At 44.9% G+C, this 24,022-nt stretch overlaps 1 protein-coding gene across 7 annotated transcripts in view; it reads right to left on the reverse strand.

Annotated features, from left to right (window-relative positions):
• The window catches only part of LOC119389763 (sodium/hydrogen exchanger 1), a 295,572-nt gene that overhangs the window by 173,936 nt on the left and 97,614 nt on the right, over positions 1-24,022 (reverse strand). The window contains exon 1 of one of the 7 annotated variants that reach the window (XM_037657144.1): positions 10,370-10,392. The exons of the other annotated variants lie outside the window; for them this stretch is intronic. The gene's annotated coding sequence lies outside the window, so the exon portion shown is untranslated. Of the gene's footprint in view, positions 1-10,369; positions 10,393-24,022 lie in introns of those variants that run through there. 7 annotated transcript variants of the gene reach the window in all.

Consider the following 24,022-nt stretch of genomic DNA (forward strand, 5'->3'; position numbering starts at 1 on the left):
ATCCGGTCCTGTGCTTGCAGCGGACAGGTTATCGCCGCAAATTCTCACTCAGAAGTGTGGCTCGTTGGGCTAGTTGGTGACACATTTGTAAATGGGCAAAACAGCGCGAAAGGCGACGTAGCGCAAGCGAAGGAACACACCGGACGAAACCTAACAATGAAGGTTTTATTTCTTCAAAGCATTATAAAGGAAAATTGGCGGGAAACCAATGGCACCTGAAATTTCTCAATCTCATCTGTCCACCTAACGTTCCGGCTCCCCCTCGCGCTCTTGCCTTCTCTTGGAATCCAGTCTGTTACCTTAAAGGGACACTAAAGAGAAAATGAACCGGTTGAGATCGATAAATTTTGCTCTGAGAACTCTAATGTCTTTAATTTCGCCATCATAGGGTTAATAATAAAGGAGAAAATCAAGTACGAAGTTTCATTTTTAAATCTCGCGCCGAAATTTCCCCGCGTGACGTCCCGGATTTCAAAGTGTACTTGTCCTATTTTGGTGCCATTGGCTCAACAAAATTGCCCCAAACTTGGTATGTTAAGTCTATGGCCCCCTCAGAGGACAATGTACTTCACTTTTGCCGATTAGGAACTACGTAGTCCCTAGTAGGCGCCGTCAAAACATGTGACGTCACGGCCACTGGTGCGGAAACTTCAAGGTGGCGTCGCCACCCACATTTTGGTTTTGAGCGTTTTCTCGCTTACTAAGCGTCTTCTCGTAGCAAGCGTGGTGTTTTGGGGATTGTGAAAGAGTACTTTACTATTATAAGAAAAATCGTTTAGCTCTTTAGTGTCCCTTTAATGGCCAGCGGTTATCTTGCTTGCCGTCGAGTTGCCTTGCCTTCGCGAGGAATTATACATCGTTCCTTAATTAACTTGCCAGCAAAACGAGAGGACCCACGATAAAGAAAGAAACAATTTTTTTTTTCTTGCGTTCAGCGCAACCTATACGAGGTTACCATTTTATGACCACGGAGTGCTCTTATCCAAAGACCGCGCGAAACACATTGCACAAATACAAAATATATATCCGAATTCCCCGTTCCCATCTGCACGCAATCTAATATCCAGTACGAGCTTCAGCTGTGCGAGATTATTATTATTATTTTGCCTATGCACCTAGCTTCCTTCAGCGGCTGGAAAGCGCTACCAAACCCGACCATTCGTTCTATCGGCATCGGTATACGAGGCCTTGTCGTAAACCTTGCAGCCATAAGGGGTTGAAAGAGAGCGCCCGTCACGGATGACTAGGAAGATAATAAACAGGGAAATGCACTTGACCTTTCAGCAGTCTATAGGGACACGTCGTAAATAGAAAGTAAGATAGCGGGAGTGTTATAGGAAGAGCGAAATGTGATACCGTCGTCATGTCTTATACCTGGCCGACTACATATGGATCCGATATAGAAATTTGTTGTCTGGCTATGTCATTAAGCTAGTGTTCCAGAGCCTACCACTGTAGCGGCTTTTGTGTTGTTTGCACTTAGTTGCAGGCTTATAATAGGTTATACAAACACGCACACACGCACACGCACACGCACGCGCACACACACACACACACACACACACACACACACACACACACACACACACACACACACACACACACACACACACACACACACACACACACACACACACACACACACACACACACACACACACACACACACACACACACACACACACACACACACACACACACACACACACACACACACACACACACACACACACAGGCACGCACGCATGCACGCACTTAACGGGCAGACAAGTCAGCCATGGAACTCGCTGCAAACGACGCCAGAGCAGCGACAGCACGCCCTCCGGCGCCAGTCTACAGAGGCGTAGGCTCCCATCAAGACTGAACTTGACAGCAAGCTCAATCTCCCGTAGGAGCAAACGCCCAGAAGTGTTCGCTCGAATAATCGACAACGCTGTCACGCGAGTAGGTCTTCCATCGACGTTCGTTTTCAACATCGTCAGTAAAACGAGGTGAGAGCGAGAGCTGTGTTTTCCATGGGCTCGCGAGATATTGCAAGTCGATGCACGTGTGCTTTACTTTCGAAACTTGCTTAGCCGAGCTGCTCGTACGCAAACCAAAACATCATCTCTTTCCTTCCCGCCACCTCTGTCTCTCTAAAGCGGCGTCACAGTCACCTATATGCAGCTTTTCAACGAAGGATCCCTGCGTGCCGCCATAATCGCTCCTGGGCAGTTGTAAATATGAGTTACCCACCAAAATTACCCAAAAATGACAAGGGGGCAAGAAGCTACGTCCATTGGTCCACGCGCGTTATGACATTGGCACCTTCTGCGTTTATTTTTTTCTTCGAACACGCGCATTACTTTAAGTGTGATTGCGAGCGAGCGCGCGGGCACGTCGCGGCGGCCGTGGTAACTATGCAGCTCACGATGCTCAAATCAGCCAATGGCCGTGGACAATGTGTTTATAACGGGGTCATTTTGGGTACATGGCATCATTTGTCGAAAGAACAGCGAGCGATTTCTAGCTGACTTTGAAAATTAATTGTAAGTTTCATGCCCCGTACTGTGCTGTAATAATGTTTGGCTAACATGTTCTCGGGAGCCTGGACTACCGATCGGCAGCGTTTTCTGACCACGCTGAAAAAACGAGACACAAGAAAAAGCTGAATATTCCTGTTGCTTCGACAGTCAGCCTTGAATGAAGTCTGCCGGCATGTTCTAAGACGCGCTAACAACATGTAACAGTGCACTTCAACCAAATTCAGCCACAAATTGTTGGAAATTTTAAAAGTATTCTCAGACCTAGTGGTGTCTAAAGTTTTGACGCCGACTGTACGTATATACTGCCCTCAAGTTTCACCCACGCATCCTTAGAAACGATCCGAACTTCAGCTATACAGGAGAGACCAGATAACCATTCTAGAGCGCACCAGCTATTACCACGTGGCGCCCTAGCTAAACCGCGTGAGCGCGGTTAAGTGGCCCACGGTGGTCGTGCATATAACGACGTACTATGCATAACTCCCACCGCGGTCACTGCGGCTGACTTCGCGGCCGATCAATCAGCGACGCCCCGAAATACATTATCGATTCCGCCTGGCGGGCATGTACTGGACGCTTCCCGCTCTTCCGATACGCAGTCGTGCCGTTATTGTGAGTGTATTGCCGCCACTGATCGAGGGAACACGTAGGAATAGCCTTGGTCAACAGCGTGCGCGGTCTGTGGAACAGAGAGAAAGAGAGAAAGAAAGAAATAGCGACGGTGAATGAAGGAACGGCAGCTGGGAGGTTGCCTACACATTGTCCAGTTTGGAGATTATAATGTCACGTGGTCGTGACGTTGACGAAGGCAGCAGTTGGCGTGTTCAAGATGAAACTATTTGGACGAACCTGTGCCCAGAAAATGAAAACTCAAACTGCAACAATACACGCTGTACACTGATAGCGGTGATCAGAGCGTCGGCCGTCGATAATCTGATCCGCGGCTAGGCGCGCCGGCATTTATACATGTGGCATCGAACATTCGAGTCTTATCGCTGGTGGCTGCGCTAGTTCCAGAACAAACTGAACTGTTCGAGTTTTCGCGCTCAGGCCTATCAGAAGATTCTAAAATCCCCTACAGTGGGGTGGGGGATGAAAGGAAAGGCCATTTTATCCAGATGAGTACTCGTCCGTCCAAGTGGCTGGTTCGAGTACGTCTCCCTGCTTAGAAAAGCCCTTTGGTGCCCAAGGGCACCTGGATTCGAACCCAGCACTTCCCGTAATTGAGACGTGCGCTCCTGCCCAATACCTGCGCTGCCGTGTTCAGGACTATACTCCTCCACACAGGCGCACGAACGAAGAGATAGGTGCTTAAAGAAAAAAAGAAAAACGCGGGGTAGAAAGATAAGACGTAAATATTGTCTGTTCGCGCAAACCGAATGAAGGTGCCCTAAAAAAAGTCCAGTCCTGTTTAAAACATCGGAGCATTGTAAAACAAGCCATAAGAGAGGTTATGGTAGATAGATATGGGCTTAGTTTACTGCAATCATTAATTTTTGCTTCGTGCCTCGTGGCAAGGCCCAACGCAACACCCACCCCGCTCTCTCCTCGAGTTCCCTCAATTCTCCATCATCGCATTCCCTTTTTGAAAACAGAAAAGAAATGGCGTGCGTACCAAAATTGTATGCACGTATAACCCAGCAAGGCGTTAGCCAGCGGGATTTCAATTTGCTGCCTGGCAGATCAAACCCGCCCACTGCTGCATCTTCTCATTCCTACGTCTCCCTTTATATACCTGGCACTTACAAGGACGGTATAAGAGATTGACGAAGAAATCAATGCTAGCATAAACAATATCCTACTTCGTACTTTTCTCGGAGCTCAATTTCCGAGCGCCTCGATTATATTTCCGTGCCTGCCCTGCGGTGCGATCGCTTTCTGCAGGGCGAGTAATGCCGCGCTCAGCATGCCTAGAAAAGGCTCGATTTCGCAAGAAGCTCTCAACACGTTACGTCTTGCGCAATATAACGAAGGATTTTGATTACACTTCATCGACTCGTGAGATTAGATAGATAGATAGATAGATAGATAGATAGATAGATAGATAGATAGATAGATAGATAGATAGATAGATAGATAGATAGATAGATAGATAGATAGATAGATAGATAGATAGATAGATAGATAGATAGATAGATAGATAGATAGATAGATAGATAGATAGATAGATAGATAGATAGATAGATAGATAGATAGATAGATAGATAGATAGATAGATAGATAGATAGATAGATAGATAGATAGATAGATAGATAGATAGATAGATAGATAGATAGATAGATAGATAGATAGATAGATAGATAGATAGATAGATAGATAGATAGATAGATAGATAGATAGATAGATAGATAGATAGATAGATAGATAGATAGATAGATAGATAGATAGATAGATAGATAGATAGATAGATAGATAGATAGATAGATAGAAGAGGAGGAAGTCGAGCAGTTTAACCGGACGCTAGTATATTCCACTATACTAGCATATTTCCACTATAAGTATATGGCATCCCTGTCTAGCGTTCGGGAGAGTCTGTTTGCCCCTCAACCGCCATGGATCACGTGACGTGAGCCGAAACGTCACGTATGAAGTCATACCAGAGCCTTACAATTTGAATGAAAGGCAATGTTCTGTCTGGCGTTACATAAGGATCGCCATTTTGCCAGTGTCAGTGGTTGGCCCGTGTTACAGTGAGGGCCAGTAACCTACACTATGCCCCGCCCCCTTCGCTGTTCTCGCTATTTTTCCAGCTTCACTATACTGTCAGAGCCAGGATTGGCAGATACGTGCCGCTCTAACAATGACGTCATGTGTCACGTTTCTGCTCAAATCACGTGACTCAGAGTTGTTCAGATGCAAATAGACTCTCCCGTAGCGTTGCTTCGTTTTATCCTTACAGCGATGGGTGCGTGCCAAATTATTAATTAGTATAGCGTACACAAAGCTTCGCGTTTGCGTTTGTCGCAACTGCGCATGCGTCGTACGCTATCTTCTTGCGGACCTCCGTTAAGTAACGAATATAGCATGCGTACGCAAAGAACGCTATCTTCGAGTACCTTATTCTAAAACTGCCTGATAATACTTGACGTTTGAGAAAGCGTTGGGCGAGCGGGACGCCTGCAGACGCATGACCAGTACTTCAATGATAAAATGAACGATTCTATGTGCGATGTTTGGTTGATATTTCGGTGTTTTTCGCGCAAGGGCCACATGCGACCAACGAGCGCCATGACGACTTTAGTGCTTTTTTCAATTATGTGGATGTGACAATGGTGTGGATGTGACGTCGATCTGTAGAACTATTTAAAGCAGTGAATATAAGGAGCGTAGAATATATACCTATCAATGCTCACGATCATCGAGGAGAAGTTGTTCTGCACAATTATAACAGACGAAGGAAACCATCTTGCAGTGGCATTGAAACCACTCGTCTCGAGTGGTTTCAGTTTCACCGTAAAGAAGCTTGCATCTCCTTGCAGTCTTTGGTAGAACTGATGTATTTATACGTGTATCATCGAAGCTTGAATAACGTCTCACCAAGTAGCTGGCTGGTATGGAGAGCGCAACCTTCGTTGATTGCAAGACACCTCGCATTCCACGGCAAAGCTCTGCGGGTTTTCATGCATTAACTGACCCGTAGGCGCCCGATTCTCAGAGTTGATTAAAATCGCCGTTTCACGCGTCTCGGTGCAGCATTGCGCGTGAATGTCTGGTCGTTTTCTCGACCAACGGGCGTCCGTTTACACAGACTGGTTCGCCCACGCACGGATTCACGGAGCCACAGCTACGGTACAACGTGAAGTAGCATACAGAGCTCGATTCCCCGCACGCGAATTTCTCGAAACGCGAGGTAAACACGACCTGAATAGGACTTATATCACGAACTTTACATCGAAGAGTGCCCCGGCCATTCGTCAATGCAAAATGGTTTCAATAGAAACCTCTACCGTTTGGTCTGCGACGCAGGGATCATCAGTGCGCACTCCAATTACGCCGGTCTGCGAGAGAGCACCGTATACTTTAATGCAGACGCTAATGCGCACGCCGTGTCGTTATGCAGACCACCACTCAGCCGCTCCTATACGTATACAGGAGACCGAACGCGTCATTGGCGTAGACAAAGGGGGTTCAAGCACCTCCCCCTCCCCCCTTTCCGGAAAATTTTAAATTTCGCGTGTGTATATATACCCGCACACATACAAATACACGCATGCGTGCCCGAAGACACGTAAAGGGTTATTATAAATCCTCCTCCCCCGAAAAGAAATTATGACAGCTTCGCCCCAGTGGTACCATGCCTGAAGGAAGAGCCCGGCTGGGTGTCTGTTTCTTTCTCTATCTCTTTCTTGCTCTATCTCTCTTTCACGTGTTTCACGTGTCCCCCTTTGCCGAGCAGCGTTTGCGTTTAACGCTCGCACCTGCTGTGCTCGGTAGTGGGGCTCGCCCGATTTCTGTGGCACATACCCACCTGTGGAGTCTTGCACGACGGAGCACAAGTTACCTACAACTTAAACAGCTTTGCGGTTACTGGCTACGCACCTGGAACGGGTCAGGTCGATTTGTAAGGGTCACTTATTTCCATCTGAGCCCGCTACCACTTGTAAGCAATAATAAATCTAACCAAATGTCTTGCTTAAATGTGAACTTAGAAGCGGGAATTAAGAAAAGCGTGTAGTGTCGCCATTCCCAGAGTTAAAATTACAGGGGTCCCTTATGAACTTAAGACGACTTGAAGGCAAAAGTATATATGGCCTTTTTAAAGACGGCAGTCACTTTTTTTTTTTCCGGGCGAACGCCTCAAGGAGGAAGTTAACGTGCAGCTCGTGCGCCTGGAGCCACGGTATTTTTACTTTGTGCTGTTTTTCGTGCCGTTTCATGATCACGCCGTATTTTTCGCCTGATGAGGCATATGATGAACTCGCCTTAATAAACAATATTGCAGTTTTCGCCCAAAAAGGCGAAGCACTCACAGCAATAGCAAAGTGTAGCAACGCCGTAGCGGAGAGTGCGGCTCGATAGTTTCTATGATAAGTGTAGATTGCGCCGAAAATTAGCTTACCACAGTATAAACTAGCGTGTTGCCACGCACCCAACGGCATGCATACATGAATTAAGTGCTCAAAGGCTCGTGCCATTGCAATGATTCCGACGTTACGTTTCCTATACCTTGTGGCGTTTCCGTCCCCTTGCACGGCTATCAGTCATCATGTGAAATAAAAACTATAGCGTACATTTCCGACACTACCAGTTAAATAGCGAAAAAATGGGGATACAACCAGAGGTGCGTTATGTGGTCACGTCGTTTAACGGTTTCATCTTTAAACAAAAACGCTAACCAGTCAACGGTGTTTTTGTTTAAACTGTTGACGGAAGAAGCCAATAGGAAGAAGTCAATATTTCAAATAAAATTGTTCGCCTGCGCAGTCGAGCGTGTTTAGACGTATACTTCCAAAGTTCAGAATGAGTGAAGAAAAGCTTCGTCTTGGTTTATTTTCTCCGACTCAGTGCCATAGCGGTATCTATAAAGTCAAGACCACTGTGTTATCGAGCAGCATGCGCAGTGTCAGTTCAACAGCGCCGCTGAATTTAGACCCCGTTGCCATAGCGACGACTTCTGAGAACCTCTTTATTCAAACTGAAGTCAAAAGGAGCATGCTTTTCTCCCCATTTTCGTTATACCACACACGCGCACGAACACACAAACAAACGTACAAGAAGGAAAACTAGGTTAGAAGTAAAATCAACGGGCGAAAATACAGCAAACATACAGAAGCAACTGCTTGCGACTTGGAGGAACGAAGCTTTTTTATTATTATTTGGTTGTTTTCGGCAACGTTGTACGTTCATTCCATATTCACGAAAGCAACTCGGACGAGAAAAATTGGCTTCGAGTCTCTCTCGTGGTCCGCTAAGCCTGTGTCGCGACGCAATCAAATTAGGCGGCGAGCGAAGAAGCGTACGATCGGCTTTCGACTACAGGGACTCACCGAATTGATGCTACAGATAAAAATTAAATAACATAAAGCGAGCAAATGGTCAAATGGACGACGGAATGCGGTTACCAGCCACTTGCACAAAAAACAAAAACAAAAAAACAAGAATAAACAGGCAAGTGGCGAGTGCACATGTACACAGTGTATATAGCGTCATATATCTGTATACAAAAGGACAACACAAACACGACAAGTATTGTACGTTTATCCAGAGATCTGCACATTTCACCTGCCAGCGCCACTCTAGAATTGGACGGAAGCACGAATCTCACAACGGAGCAAAAAAACACAGTATATCCCGCGTTGCTGACTTCGGTACAACGGTATACATATACCCGGTCGGGAATCGAGATTTAATCAAACGTTTCATAAAATCCACGCTCCGATCTAAATCACGCGACGGGATTGCTCGGAGACTTATCTTTCTCCTCTCGCGCACAGTCGCAATCCATCTCTTTGCACAGATCTGTCGCCCCAACTCGGCTATAGAACCGGATATTGCAGATGGTATTGGACGAAGTTTTATTCTTTCTTTTTATTTTTTTGAGGATCCCTGCCTACGATAAAAGTAATCAAAAGCTCGCCTCGAAAGAGTTCCCAAAGTCGAAGTTTTCAATAGTCGCTAAGCCGGATGCAATTGAGCGATAGGAAAGTCTGTTTTTTCTTTTCTTTCTTTTTTTTAAAATTTTATATGAAGATAGGCTACAGATAAATCCATGTGTGGGGTCAAACGACGCCAAACTTTAGTGAACTTTGTTAAACATTGTGCGAGATAGCAAATTAAGACATGCAAACCGTATCGAAAATTCTCATATGACACATACGCCTCGTATCGAATAATCTCGTATGAACATATATGAATCATTTGTGTTCTCGTATGATCATACGAGATTATTAGATGTGTGTCATACGTGTCATACGCGTCATATGAAATTTTTCGATAAGGAAAGACAACAGGCGCGCGCGAGCGCACACGCACACACACACACACACACACACACACACACACACACACACGCACACACGCACACACACACACACACACACACACACACACACACACACACACACACACACACACACACACACACGAAGCTTCGTGTTTGTGGCTTTTTTCTACTAATATGCTTCGTGTGCGTGTATTGTCCTTATTTCGTGTATGTTACTTAGCGTCCTTAAACAATTAATCTTTAACAAAACAGCCCAACAAGGTCCCGTGTTAATCAGAGAACTGATTTTATCGAGGCGACCGTTTAGAGGAACAACGATCCGAAAAAAATATCACAGTTCGACGCTCACCAAACCAACATCCGGATATGCATTAAACAATCTATAAAAAAAGCAACGCTCGAGAAATGACCATTTCATCGTGCCGACACTAATAACGAATTTCCTCAGCGCCACTCGGAATAACATGCAGATTTCAGCATCAATCGCTGGTATCGCTCAACAAATGCTTACTCACGCATATGTACTACAGTCATGGAAAGCCTAAGATGAAACATAAAAACAGCAGATGCATGGTGTTGGGGCCCCTCCGCGAGATTGGAAAGATACGATGAGATAAAACATATGTTCGCTGATGCCAACACGACTTTTCGCGAGTAAACATGAGCAAACTTCAGTAAAGATGAATGCCCTTCGCTGAAGTCGCGCGAATCAGCCGCTCTTGAGCACATGTTTTATGTCGTCGCAGCTTTCCGGGCCGCGTCAGCAGTATCTGTCGTCTGCTGTTATTTTGTCTCAGCTTAGGCTGTCCATGACTGCGCAAACCCGCCATTAGATATGTAATGAAACGCGCGATATGCGACTCCATCGTGCACGGAGTTCCGTAGCAAGCACGCAGCTTACCGTCTCGCTGACGCCGAAGCCGACCTGGATCTGAATACGTAATCGGTTATGTCGCTACCACGTAAGCTAAAGAATTAACAATAGGAACCAATTCTAGCTGTCGCTATTGTATACACACGCATGTCGCGGGCCCTCCTTTCGCCTGAGGTGAACGCAATAATGCGCTTTCATGGGATGTCTTACAACGCTTGTTATATGCTTTTCCTGAATAGCAGCATCGGACGTGTACGCTAAAAGTAAGGATTCTGTGCGATTGCGTAAAAGCGCAACAGCTGTGTTACTCGACATTCGCGCTGTAAGCGTCACGTGTGCAGAACGGAGCACTGCAACGCGACTAAGTACAATGACAGTTTGTCCTCAAGCAAAGTGAGTATACAAACGGTACATAAGCAAGCCCTTAGCCGCGTAGGAGAGCGTTGTATGTACTGCCTGTTTGAATATATACGAGTACACTCGTACATTCCTAAATTAATACCCGGAAGCGTCTACTGGCATACCCCCGATAACTATCGTCAGAATTGTGATAGGGGACAATGTAGTAAACGTCAGTACTAAATATGCAGTGAATGAATGATTTAATGACAGTGAGTCAGTTCTGCGAAATTTCGCAAGGTGGAGGATGGGATTTTCGTATGGATTTCCTTGTAAATTTGTGCTACAGACTGGTTGATGGCAGATTTTCCCTATTGAATGAATGAATGAATGAATGAATGAATGAATGAATGCCACCTCGGGCTCTTGTCGGAATAGGTAAAACGGACTCTAACTACGTGTCCCAGTGGATACCAGTCTTTATGAAGGATCACAGCAACCCTAGTGAAGACTGAAGAGAGAGCCTTCACATTTGGCGGGAATATCTACTCAACAAAAAACTGCGCTGGTATACCACTCGAGGATGCATCGAATCGAGGATACATCGAATCGAAATGTTTTACAAATAATGTGTTTGTAACGCGGGATTTTTATTATCCGCACATCCACTATAGTCGTTATACTAAAAGGCCAGGGTCGGAAACGGTGCCTTTTCTTGCTCTCGTTCGGTAAGTGGCGTCCACTAATGACGTCAGTAAAGCTTCGATTTATCCGACACCCGCTTCTATAATAAGCGGCATGGCTAATTCATGAGACAGAGGCCCAGGGTCATCGCCTAATGCAGGCATTAGCATGTGCGTATTCATGGCGCTACATAAAACGGTAATCAGAAGTTTCGCTCTCTCTCTCTCTCTCTCTATCCTAAGCTAATTTTGTAGGGTGCTTCCCTGCGAGGCTGTTCTTGCATACGCAATCACGAAGCGGTTCCATCCCCTTTCAGAGCCATGGTTTTGACCGAGACCTCGGGGGTGATGGCTTTTTTTTTTTTCACGCACTAAGGCATCACGTTCGCTCGGTAATGACTGAAACGCTTTCCGAGCCCGTCAACACAACAACGCTGGCACACGAGAAAATGATGACACCATTTTACATGTTCATATTTTGTTGGGTCAGCGGGGAGAAGGTGACCACAATAAGAAGAGGCGACTTCACGCGACTGCTTGCCGATGCAAGCGCCAATCGCACATGCAACAGTCACCCGAACAAGAATGAGTCAAGGAGTGAATCTGCCATAAATGAGCGAGATCATGAAGAATTGCAGAAATGCTATAAACTAAAAATGATAGCCGTGGCATTGTACCAAAGCAAGGTTACATCATACACGTAGCAAGTAATAACATTGATTCATTAAACGTTACACTGATTGATTGATTCATTGATTGATTGATTGATTGATTGATTGATTGATTGATTGATTGATTGATTGATTGATTGATTGATTGATTGATTGATTGATTGATTGATTGATTGATTGATTGATTGATTGATTGATTGATTGATTGATTGATTGATTGATTCTGCCCAGGCTTTGTGAAACCACTGTCTTCCCTCGGCAGCGTATAGATCCATATGGGAATTTTATTATTTCTACCTAACATCATTCTGTACCTGTAAAACCAAGTATATGCGTGCCTACAGCGTACTACATAGGCTCCCTAAAAGGATAATATTTGCTGCTAGCTAGTAATAAGTGCTAATATTTATTCCCGGGCCAAAGAACAAGCATTACCACTGATGACCGCGAACAAAGCAAGCATTAAAGAGCTCAGTGAGTACGCTAATATAGCAGCAGAAACCTGACGTGAGCTTAAGTCCAGCGATGCCTCAGGCGACAAAAAAAAAAAAAAGCGCCGCAAACGGGAAGTCATTTCATATAAAATGCCGGGAGTTGGCCTCGTTGAAGGGGGAGCCGAAAAAAGGAAGCGAAACAAAAACAAGGGGGAGCTCTAGGAGTGACCTCAATTGCTTCGCACCCGGCACTCGTGGAAGTGTTGCACTCGAAGAAATGGTCGTCGGAAAACAGATCTCCAAGCCCACGAAAGAAAAGAATTCAAGACACAAAGGCGTGACAGTTTATTTTCAACGCCCTTGTCCAGTACATGATACAGAACCACCATGACGTCGCTCCCTCTGGACAGGCACGTAGGCAAGGGGGGGGGGGGGGGGCGGGGGGCCCGGGCCCCCCCGAAATTTTTCCAGCCCTCTATATTCCCAGGGTACTTTTTTTGTTTTTGCCATGGAAAGATTGTCTTTCGAAAAATTAGGCCTTGGGCCCCCCCCCCGAAAAAAAATCCTGGCTACGTGCCTGCCTCTGGAGGTTCCTCCTGAGAGGTGTGATGTACTTCCTACTCAGTAAAACCTTCGAGCCCAGTTGTTTTTCTCGAGCGAAACACCACTTCTTGTTTGTTTGTTTGTTTGTTTGTTTGTTTGTTTGTTTGTTTGTTTGTTTGTTTGTTTGTTTGTTTGTTTGTTTCAACAACATTTGGTCAGTAAAACCTACTCACTTTACGTACATTGCTACCGCCGTAGAGACTATTATCATCGTAAAGCACTCATTTATGCTATGTGGTACATGTTGTACAAAGGCTGGGGAACCTTGCGCTAAATAGGCGGTACAGAAAAACACTCACGGAAGGCACGGAAAGGATGGGCGCCCACGGTTTCTTGTTTTGCGTTTTCCATGCCTTCCGTGAGTGTTTTTTTTTTCTGTACCGCCTATGCAGCGCAATGTTCCCCTGCCTTTGTTCATCATTATCATCGCGTTTGTTTTCATCACGTCTCTTACAGTAAGGATCTCGCTCTTCATTTTTTTTTTTTTTGACAAACTTAAGGAAACACTGTCTCATATGTGTGACTCCGCGGGTACTCCTCTATTCTCATGTCGCAATGTTTTGGCGTAGTGTTGAGAAATAGAGAGAATAAGGATTAAATAAAGGCAGGGAGGTTAGCCAGGGTTGAGCCCGGTAGGCTATTAACCACATCGATTGGGAATAGAGCACACGTGGGGACGCCCACACGCTCAAAGTCTCAGAAATAATTGAAGGGTGTTCATGCACAGAAACTTTCGCCCCACAAACACGCTCACGCGGAAGAAATTGGCCACCTCCAAATAAGGTCCCGAGTGCTCCATTCTAAGAACAACAGTCACGTACTCAGACTACTGCACGCTTTATTCTTCCATTTTTCATTTCCTCTGTGTAAGATAACCAACTTCCCTGTTAACTTGGTCAATCCACCTCTTCCCTTTACATTTCCGGTTCTTTGTCTTCGGCGGAACACTCCTTCGCCTCTGAACGCATCGTTGTAGTGTTCTCTACGTTTCCCGCATAAGAATTCTGAGTCTTCGCTTCCCACCAATTCACCGTTTTGCATCTCAACATAGTCGATTTCCAGCACAGCGCATCCAACGTAATCATCTTTTCCAGTAAAGGTATACCCCGCAGCTTAAACATGCACTGACCATTTGCGTAAGCCTCGCCACGCAGCCTTAATTATTACTTTCAAAACTCACACCGGCCAGTGTTGCACGTTAATGATGGGGCACAAGGATATCTCGTGCCATTTCACGGAATGCTTTGCATTGGGCAAACTATCTCTCGACCACGCTTAATTACATGCACCGAACTCTCGCAATTTAAGAAAAAAAAATGGTAATCCCCGCTTTTGTTCGATCAATCCAACTCCCCTTCCTTCCCTAAGCCAAATTACCCCTTCCAACACCCATGCACCGGCACCGCAACGAGGACGCATAGGTAGAAACCTTAATCAGTGCACCAAGCATTGCACAACTCGAAAGCAAGTACACGTTACTCGATGCCCGATGCAAATGCGCGGGCAATCGCTGGCTGCGTGTCGGACCGTATGCACCTCACGTATCTCGGACGATGCAGTCGCCCGCTATCGGGCAGGTGAATTAGGAGTAGACGCCGCGTAGAAACAAATAAAAAAGAACAAAACAACGAGGAAAGAAAGAAAGCACGTTTGGGATCCAAAACATTGAGTGTTGTTTAAGCTGGGTCCGCTAATGGAGGACTCGCCAGCATTTGGAAAGAAGCTGGCAAGAACGCCCGAGTTGTTTTTGTCCGCGGCAGATGGCGTCGATGCATCGTTCCAGCAATTTAGAAATTTGCATACTGATTAAGTGACGCATGGACGCGACTGATGCGACAAATAAACTGCGAGTGTCCACAAGCTTTGGTTCCGTACCGGCGCTCTGCAGAGGGGCGTTGTCAAGCATCTGGTATGGCGATCATTTGCTTAACATTAGCACTGCGCGAAACCGGGATAATGAGTTCTACCGTTTTAAAAATCGCAGTTTTCGAGTCGGGCGGCACTTCAACCACTCAGGTGCAAATTCACTTAAACGAAGAGATGATGATGAGGATATATGGAGTTTTACGTGCCAAAACGACGATATGATTATAAGGCACGCCGTAGCGGAGGGCTCCGGAAGTTTGGACTATCCAGTCTTATTTAACGTGCACTGACATCGCACAGTACACGGGGATCAAGAATTTCGCCTCCACTGAAATGCGACCGCCGCGGCCGGGATCGAACCGGCGACCCTAGGGTCAGCAGCCTAATAATACTTTAACATCTGTACCACACCAAAGAGAGCGATATATATTAAATGCAGAGAGATTAACCAGTTTAACAGTACGGTTGCATACACCAAGCACTGGACGATGTGATAACGGTAAAAGAGAAAGAAAATGTGGAGCGCAAAATCTGGAAAGAAAATCTGCCAGCCCACTGTAGTATTCCACTGTGTTCTGAAGCTTTCAAAGAAACACACGCAAACACTATGAAAGAAGTTCTGAATCGCAACGAAAAGAAATGGACAAGCCACGCGTAAAAGCGCATACGCAGTTTTAAGGCGATATACATTTACAAGTGATAGCGAGCGGATTTCGAGGAAGCCAGTAATGTATCCTCCATTAGTATGCAAATTATGAGAAACGAAGTTTAACGCTATCGTCGCAGAAATGTGTTCGCTTGGCGAGAAAGCCGCGACGGTTAATTCGTCCGCGATACGGAGGACAGTGAAGTGCCTAGCTATTACAACGTCTGAGACTTCCATTTAAATTTCTAACGACTATAATGGGCGAAGCGTTGCTCTCAATGAAAAGCCGAGCGGCATGCTTTGCGTCGCGCACTTCGCTTCTTCGGCCTGAACGCAGTTGGCTGCACGCAAAAAAAAAAAAAATGTCAGCCTCGCAATAATGGTGCCTAGCGTGAAGGAAGTGCGGAGCTGGGCGGCCTTCTCTTTTTCTCTTTCTTTCTTCCTCTGTTTCTTTCTTTCTCTCTCTCAGTATTTTCTGTGTCTTTCTTGAGTATCCTGTCTATCTATCTATCTATCTATCTATCTATCTATCTATCTATCTATCTATCTATCTATCTATCTATCTATCTATCTATCTATCTATCTATCTATCTATCTATCTATCTATCTATCTATCTATCTATCTATCTATCTATATATCTATCTATCTATCTATCTATCTATCCATCTATCTATCTATCTATTTGTCTATCTCACTTTCTTACTACTGCATTTCTGTCTTTCTATTTCTTTCCTTTCTTTCTCTCTCTATTTATGTGTTTATTGTTGCTTACTCTTTCTTTCTATTTCTCTTTTTCTCTATTTGTTTCTCTCTCTTTCTTAGGTTTTCTATCTTCCTTTCTTTTTCTTTCTGCCTTTCTCTTCTTTCTCTCTCTCTCATTCTTCCTATGCTATACTCTATCCCCTCCCTTTTCCCTCCTCCTCACGCTCACTTCCCTTTCCCACCCCTTACTATACTATACCATACTATACTATACTATACTATACTATACTATACTATACTATACTATGCAAGGCTATGCAATGCTCTGCAAGCGTGCCTGTATAGCCGAGTGGTTACGACGCTCGCCTTCTGAACATAGTCACGCGGGTTCGAATACCGCCTAACCGAGAACGATCTTTTCGCCAAGAATTTCTCTGTTTCGCTTTCTTTTTATCATTCGCTCTCTCTCTCTCTCTCTCTCTCTCTCTCTCTCTCTCTCTCTCTCTCTCTCTCTCTCTCTGCGCTCGTTCTCTCGCCCACCAGGGTTATTGCATCCCACGTTGGTAAAATGGGCGCACGTGTTCTGGGAGCGAAGATGAAGAAGAGGATGAAGAGAGCGCGTGCCGGTTCATGATTGTGATCATTTCTGTTCACGTGTCACGGAGCAATGCCCTGCTTAAACAGCCCCGCTGCTAAAATTGACGTGGATGGTACACAAGTTCCCTTTAAAGCTTATGTTTTCGTGTATAGTTACTAGTATAACTGCATTTTGCTAGCTCCAGGCAGATGCGGTTATGCATAGGCAATGAAGCTCCCGTAAGATGAAACTGGCCGAGACTTGGCTCGAGTGCGAAACGTCAGAAAACTGAAGGAAACAAACGGGAGGAAAAACGTACTTCTTCCTCACTTACTTTGAAGGTGCAAACGCTCGCAGTTCTCGAACCTGTGCTGCTTCTTCAAGGGCGTCTTGGTGCATCCTCCAGTGGGGGTGCGGCCGGATCGGGCGGTGCTTGCTTAGGCATCTCAGACTAATGTCTCTTTCGTCTCCCGGCCAGGCACATTCTGCCTGGTCGGCCTCTCTTGCTAACAATGATCTGCCAATTGATCTATTCTTGCGCAGTGGTCTGAACAACGTTCCTGTGGCCCTGGTTCCTACCAATGGGGAATCAATTCGCATGAAAAACCCGAAAAGCATTCAGGAAGAGCTCCGGAAGATTACTGATCATTTCCAATTGATCACCGAGGTGCGTCAATTTGGACGTGGAGGCATTCTGTGCTGTTCGCCGGACCAGGCCTGTGTCACAGATCTACTAAAGTGCTCAACTTTCGCATGTCATCCGGTGAGCTGTTTCGTACCAACCCATTTGGCATGTGTGAAGGGACTAGTTCGTGGGGTTGAATCGAACCTTACTCCGCTAGAGATTCTAGAAATGTTCACTGTAGCAGGAGCAGTCTCTGTATTCCGTTGCTCGCGTACCATTGAGAACAAAAAGATACCCACGGAGTCAGTGATTGTGACTTTTGCCGGTACGAATCGACCAACAGAAATTAAGGCGTGGCCTCTGATCTATCGCGTTGAAGCGCTAACCCCTCGCCCACTTCAGTGTACAAAATGCTGGAGGTACGGACACACCTTAAAGGGATGTAGGTCCGACGTGAGGTGCCGTAAATGCGGAAAACAACACAATACTACTGAATGTTCAACACAAGAAGTGAGTTGTTGCTTGTGTAGTGGATCCCATCCAGCTGATGACGGTAGTTGTCCGTTGAGGACGCAAGAGTTACAACTTCTGGAGATCATTGAACAGAAGCGATGCTCGCGGCGTGAGGCCCGAGCTGTACTTTCAGAGCGCACACGTGGTTATGCCCCCGCTGCCAATCGAGCAAATCAAATGTTAGACTCTTCGCTGACTGATATAATAGCATCAACGGTGGAAAAGACGATGACGAAGATGATGGAAACTCTGTTTGTGAGCTTAACAGAATCATTGGCGCAACTAGTGAATACACAAATGACACAAATATTTCAGGGCGGTAATCGACAGCCTAACACCCCTCCACTATCTACGACAGTTGAGGCGATTACTGAGGTTTCATCGGAACCAGGTCCTTCAAAGGCAAAGCCAGGCAAGTCAAACACAGGCCGAAAGATAATTGTTCCCATTGAACAGGAGTTAGATTGGAGCTCCGATTCCGGTTCCCATGACTCACAGATGGAGCAAATGGAGTTTGATTCAAAAACAATGAAAAGACGTGCTTCCCCTGAAGCACAAGGTTGCTCAGTGAATCCCAAGTCTAAGACTAAGAAGTACCAGAAAGAAAACTCGTCAAAAAAGGACTTTTTAAAAGATAGCATCTTGGAGAAAGCAGTGAGTGCTGCTGGTATCTCAACAAAATAGGTCGTTTAAAAGTATTACAGTGGAACTGCCGTTCCATTTTTTCAGCAGCTACCGATTTATTCTATCTTTGTGAACATCACTCCCCTGATATAATTGTTTTACAAGAAACTTGGCTTTCAGAGGAAAAGTGTTTTAAAATAAAAAATTACCGATCATTTCGCTTAGACCGCCCCACTCGGGGTGGCGGTTTGGCAATATTTATTTCTGCTAAGATCGCTCATAGAGCGAAAGTTACATATCAGTCTATGACTTCAGAAAGTGAAATTTTAGCTTTAGACATAACTCTCCCGGGATACCTTCCATTTTCATTAATTAATGCATATTTTCCAGCGGGTGTACAGAATTCTGCCGTGCTAGATGCCGTAATTTCATATTGCCGAAAAGATATAGTATTAGTGGGGGATTTCAACTCTCATCATATTTCATGGGGTTTCAGAACTGACTTGAACGGGAAGCGTCTATGGGATTGGGCTGCTAAGAATAACTTTGCGTGTATTAACACCAAAACACCTACTTTTATGTGTAATCAGTCTTATTCTGCGATCGATCTGACTTTTTCTAGTTTTACTATGTCCATCTCAACGTGGTCTGCTATAAATTCAGGCACAAGTAGCGATCATATGCCTGTACTGTTTGAGGTTGTATGCCCGGTAACTTCTGTAACGAGGCCATCGGTTACGCATGTAAATTTCAGAACATTTGAAAAACTATTACGCGCAGCTTTATCTAACCGAACAGATGATAGGGAACTCGATGCCATCAGATTAAGCGACATCTTAAAAGACTCGTTAAATCATTCTAAATTTACCATTCAGGTCACGAAAAGTGGATCCACTAACCCTTGGTGGAATGCGGAATGTTCGCGTGATTATAGGTTGAGAAAAGCTGCATGGAAAAAATTACTTTTCAACCAGTGCCCTCGTAACTGGAGTGATTATAAATATGCGGCCGCTGTTTTTAAGAGAACAGTAGCCAATGCGAAGGACAGATATGAGAGTGAACGGTTAGAGTTTCTTTCAAAGACTGCCAATAGAAAAACATTATTTCGCTTCCTAAGAACCAAGAAAGTTCTTCCTGAACTGAAAACCATGGAATCTGTTGTATCAACGCCAAGTGAACTGAAGAATTTTCTCGAAGATATAGCTAAGGGATTAGAAAATCGCTTTACGACTGTTTTATTATACCCCTCCCAGTCTCCTGATCGGGGAGAGGATTTTGAAGAGGTCACAGTTGCAGAACTAGCAAATGTAATAAGAACGCTGCCTAATTCCGCGCCAGGTCCAGATGGCATGACCACGTCGGTTATAAAAAAATTACATAAAATTCACCCCATTGGACTACTCGAAATTGTTAATTACTCAATCAGAAATTCATGGATTCCACCGGATTGGAGAGTTGCGAAAGTAATTCCATTATTGAAAAAGCAAGGCGCTGGATTTACCTTAGATAATATCAGGCCTATATCTCTCACATCGAATCTAGTAAAACTCATCGAAAGAATCTTACACATTCGGATAGACAATTGGTTGAATGACAACATGATATTGAGCCCATGCCAAATTGGATTCAGGCGTGGCTGCTCCATTTGGTGTGCGCACGTCGACCTAGAAAGTAGAATACAACTTGCTCGATATGAGAAACAATATTGCGCTTTAGTAACATTAGATATAACAAAAGCTTACGACAGTGTGGAGCATGTGAAACTTATACATTCACTCCAGAACTTAGGTCTGCCACAATACTTTGTAGCGTGGATCTATGCATTCTTAAGTGATAGAGAATTTTATTGCTCGCAATCCGGTGTGGCTTCTTCAAAATATAAACAAACGAGAGGTCTCCCACAAGGGTCTGTATTGTCACCGTTATTGTTTAATATTCTGCTATGTACCATTCCCATACAACAGGATGTACAGGTGTACGTGTATGCCGATGACATCGCATTTTTTGCTACATCAGCAGACATTCACACACTATACCAAATTCTGCAGGCATATATGAACAGACTGGAAACATGGCTGGAGGCCATTAACTTATCACTCAATATCAATAAAAGTGCCATTGTAGTGTTCACACAAAGTGCTCCAGTGCAAATTTCTTTACTTTACCAACAAGACATCATACCCCAGGTAGAGGCAGTTAGGTATTTAGGGGTAACCTACACCGAAAAACTTAACTGGAGTCCCCATATAGAAACATGGCTGTTAAGGGAGCACGCGCAGCAGGAATGCTACGCAGGCTCAGCAACAAGCGCGCAGGTTTACGCAGAGATGTGCTTCTTATGATTTATTGTATGTACATTCGACCGATATTAGAATTCGGCTGCGTTTTGTTTTCTGGTGCTCCAGCCTACAAAGTTCGACCACTGGTTCTTTTAGAACGTGAATCATTACGATTATGCCTTGGGCTTTCTAAATTTGTCGCAAACAATATTTTATACGAAGAATCACGACTGCCCTCTCTTATCAAAAGGTTTCATATTCTAACAGTACGAACATTCTTAAAAATTTATGCGTCTCCACAGAGGAGGTCACAGTATGTTTTCATTAATCAGCCGGCCTCATTCTTTAACCGCCAATGGTCTAGATTACGCTGCCCCCAAGTCATTTTTACACAAAGACTTTTGGACCCATTAAAAGTTCACCTCTATGAAGTACTTATACTCAGCACTGTAGAAACGATTAGGATTGAATTTGACGACATATATCCACAGAATGCTAAACAGTTGCCATATCGATATCTAAACGGCATTTTGGAAGATCATTTGGCCAATCTGGAAACAAACATTGTGATAGCGACTGATGCTTCCGTTTGCGAAGAAAAGGCAGGGGTGGGAATCGCATCATTCTCTCTAGATTGGTCTTTCTCAATTCGGTTACCTGACTATACACCTATTTTCCAGGCTGAATTGCTGGCTATAGTCTTAGCATTGCGTAAATTGCCTCAGTGCCTGTCGGAAGCGGTTATTCTAACTGACTGCCTCTCTGTCTGTTCTTCCTTAAGAGCACCAAATTTGTCAAGTACCTTAGAGACATTCTATTCGCTAATTCCAAGACACTTACGGCTTATCCGATTAGTGTGGGTACCTGGCCACAAAGGTTTGATACTCAATGAATATGCGGATTCACTTGCAGTATCATCCCTCGATGGCCCTGTTATGTCTATTTTGCCGACGTCGGCATATGTCACTGCAGCGAGATTTGAAAAGCTTACAAGGTCCAATCACTTCGACAAATCTCCGGTGTTTTCATCAGACTTCCCGCAACTGAAGTTTCCTTGGAAGAGCAGATGGTGTTCCTCTAGAAAGGAAGAAATCTCAGTTACAAGGTTACGATGTCGAGTCCCCCCACTGAACTTTTACCTTCACAGGTCTGGTCTGGCTCAGTCACCTTTATGCCTTCACTGCATGGAGAGTGAATCTCTGGATCACTTCTTTTTGACGTGCCGCAGGTTTAAAATCCAAAGGAAAAGACTACTAGAAGATCCCCTTCGAAAGATGGGATTAAATTTGTCACTTCCGGTGGTTCTTTCATTTGGTGCTACCGTACTTGGTTTTAGCCACAGGAGTGTTTTCGACGCTGTATGCAATTTCCTACGAGAGACTAAAAGATTTGAATGTTAGGTGTAACATAGCTCAGTTTATTTTTAGAGCGTTTCTTTCTCTAATCACAGTTGTATATATAGGTACTTTTGGCCCTTTTTCTTTCGTTTCGTTTTTCCCCTTTAACCTTTATGAAGTTGTACTGGTGATGTGTAACGCATAAAATGTTAATCTTTAAAACCGTTTCTTTCAAGAAGCGAATCCAATATTTGAGAAAGGCACCGTCCGATTCATGGCCTATCCCCCTAAGTGGGTTGCGCCAAGTGTCTGAGGAACAACAACAACAACAACAACAACGCAGTTTAACTACAGCTTTCCGCGTATGAAATATTACAAAAAACAAGATTTTATGCTTGAGAAAGTGGGAACAGCAGCGAGAAATTTTAAGAACACGAACAAACTGACACACATAACAGACACGCTGTGTGCTCGTGTTTCCGAAGTTTCGCGCTGCATTTCTGAAGATCATATACAACGAACTAGCCACCCGGTGACTCAAGCAAGTTCATTTTCTGCTTGCCTAGTAAAGGCTTTCTGAGTTACATATTTCACTGAAGCCCATTGCGAGAACAACGCACACCTTCATATTTCTTGCACTAATCAAAAAGAAACACAAGAAAGCGCACTTTTTCTTTTTCTTGAAATCGAGATAATGAGCCGCGGTCCTAATGAGCTAAATTAATGACCGACTTACGTTATGGTTCACTGAATTTTTTTACTCTGCTTCACGCAGCGACTAACTTTAAGAAATTTAACTCAGCGGCTTAACGCTATAACTAACCGGTTCCGAGGAGCGCCGCATCGCTGAGCTCTTCTGGTTAATTTCAACCCCTCGATGCAACCGTGGCACACGGCACAAGTAAGTTATATTTTTTCGTTACTTTTCTTTGTTTCCAGGCCTGTCGGCCGACAGGCCTGGCCTGACGGTCCCGACGTGGGAGTCGCCCGCTGCGCGCTAACGCGCCTTGCAGGACCTTCGCAACCAACCAACTATCGCACACTCAGCCGATACAGCCAGGACACGAACCCGCGAACCAACGCTCATTGCCACAATGTCATAACCTATTGTAATGACTTGTGATCAAGGTTGTCATCATGATTTTTTTTTCTCTACACCGTAAGTCATACAAAGCACACGACCGTTTCCGAAAGCATCGATTGCACAGCGTTTAGAGGGCCCCTAAACCGCTCCGATTTCGAAGCCGAGAGAGTGGTTTCCCTATCGCCTTCACAACCCCTTCCTACTGGCGCCATCTCCTCCTCGCCACTTATTTCTTCATAAAACACGTGGACGATGCCAGCACTAAGTGACATCGTCCACGATGTGTCAGCACTAACAGGATTTCGCGCTTTTCGCCTACACGCTGTTATATCCGCTTGTTCAGTTAAAAAGTCACAAGACGAAGCGAAATTGGTTTATCGCGCACGATAGTGATGCGAGACAAGACAGAACGGGCGAGCGACAGCGTGGCAAAGAAGGGTAGAAGACGATTTACAATTGATATCCTTCGTATATAGGACAATTGAGAGCTGATTTGTTCATGACGTCACGTGAACAGACTGCATGCGTGACGAATTGAGCCGTAAAGACGAGGAGCGCCAAAAGAGAATAACGCATTCGTTCTTTGTATTTTCAGAGGTCTTTTAGGGGCCCTTCGAAGGGCCCCTCACCACCCCGCGTTCAAAGACGAGGGAGTGGTTTGCTCCTCGCCTTCTCTACCCTTCCTAAAGGCCATAT

Source organism: Rhipicephalus sanguineus, chromosome 4 (assembly GCF_013339695.2).
Source record: "Rhipicephalus sanguineus isolate Rsan-2018 chromosome 4, BIME_Rsan_1.4, whole genome shotgun sequence".
Lineage (NCBI taxonomy): Eukaryota > Metazoa > Arthropoda > Arachnida > Ixodida > Ixodidae > Rhipicephalus > Rhipicephalus sanguineus.